At 37.1% G+C, this 1,747-nt stretch overlaps 1 pseudogene; it reads left to right on the top strand.

The window, feature by feature from the left end:
• Positions 1-202: 202 nt before the first annotated feature.
• On the top strand, positions 203-1,009 carry LOC149251791 (UDP-glycosyltransferase 86A1 pseudogene; annotated as a pseudogene).
• Positions 1,010-1,747: the final 738 nt, after the last annotated feature.

The raw sequence follows: 1,747 nt of genomic DNA on the forward strand, positions 1-1,747 counted from the left end.
ACTGCAGGGGTATTGTTTCACCTACACGCAGGTTCTGGCAGTCAGAAGGCTCAGGATTTCACCAAAAGTTTTGGCTGTTCGGCTCTCGGGTTGATTCCAACTCAATATATCGATTCTTACCAATAGTTTCTTCCTTAAACTGGTATGGATACCCATAATTCTAATTGGGTTCGCTCTTCGTTGGATACCTTGAAATTCTCTAATGGGTTCTACTCGCTATTGTGGTTTGTTCTGTGCGCAGTTTGTTCTTAGCAATTCTTTTGACGATCTCAAAAGAAAGGAAGTGAATTTGAACCCTCCGGTACTGCATGTTGGTCTGTTGCTTCCCTCTGGTTTTTTGAACGGTGAACATTCCAAGGACATGAGAGTTGGAACGAGCATTTGGACAGAATGTGACTGTTCCGAGTGGCTGGATGCAAAGCCTAATCGTTCGGTTCTATACGTTTCCTTTGGGAGTATGGTTCATGTGACTAAAGCTCAGCTGGAGGAAATAGCGATGGTTTTGAAGGACAGCGGGCAGTTGTTCCTCTGGGCTCTTTGTCCAGACATAGTCTCTTCAATAGTCTCAGACAGCTTACCCCACGGTTTTCTGGATGAGATAAAAGGGCAGGGGCTCGTTGTTCTATGGTGCAATCAGCTGCAAGTGTTATCCCATCTGTCCGTTGCGGGATTCGTTACTCATTGCGGATGGAACTCAATGCTTGAAAGCATAGCTGGTGGAGTTCCCATGGCAGGGCTTCCATTTTGGGCGGATCAATTCACCAACAGCAAGCTCATGGTCGATGAATGGAAAATTGGATACAGATTAAGTGGTGGGAAAGGACTGATACTAAAGAAAGAGATATCCAGAACTATCAGAAAATTGTTCAGTGACGAAGGGACGGAGGTAAAGAAAAATGTCGAGGCTCTAAGAGACAATGCGAGGACTGCGGTGCGAAGAGGAGGATCTTTGGATATAAACATTGAGAGCTTCGTAGAAGGTTTGAATGGGAACCGTATCGGTAAATAACTACATGATGGTGAACCTTCTCACACATGTTTATCAATCGTATGACGCATGATGTTTGAGCTGAGTTTATAAATGTTTTAGTTGAATTTATACAAAATTTTTCATATAAATGGGAAGTTATTTAAATTCGGAAGGGAAAAAAATTGAAATTGAGCGCTATTTGATCCTGTCTTTATATCTAAAATGTGTGATTCAAAACAATAAAATGACTTTAATTTAATTTCGTGGTATTCTAATATGTGCTTCGTTCCCTTTCTATTTAAGTAAAGGACGATTTAAACGATTACGCTGAATTTTACCAGTGAATCATTATAACTATTTTCGTTTATCATAAGCGTAAAGTTTTATATAATTTTTATTTTTTATTTTTTTTTAATAATGATTGCGGTTATTCACATCATTAAATTAATAAATAAATGAATATTTATTTATTTTACAATTTAAATTTGTATTTACAAAATTTAATAGAAGTGTTTTAAAGTATATTTTGATATGAGTTAAAAAGTTAAATAAAGACATTAAGAAAAAATGTTTTCCCAAAAACTCTATGGGTCCCCTTAAGAGTTGGATTTAGGAACCATTACTCCTCCATTGAGGTTTAGCCAAAAAGGACATCAAAAAATATATGGAAATTGTTAAATTATGTAGCCATTGAAAATTACTTGCATTGATGCTTGGTGGGAATTCTAACCAAACAATGTTCATATATAGAATTCTAAGACATATGGATCGCCATAG

This window comes from Pinus tabuliformis, chromosome 7 (genome assembly GCF_031772625.1).
Source record: "Pinus tabuliformis cultivar Carrire ecotype Pingquan chromosome 7, CPIR1, whole genome shotgun sequence".
Lineage (NCBI taxonomy): Eukaryota > Viridiplantae > Streptophyta > Pinopsida > Pinales > Pinaceae > Pinus > Pinus tabuliformis.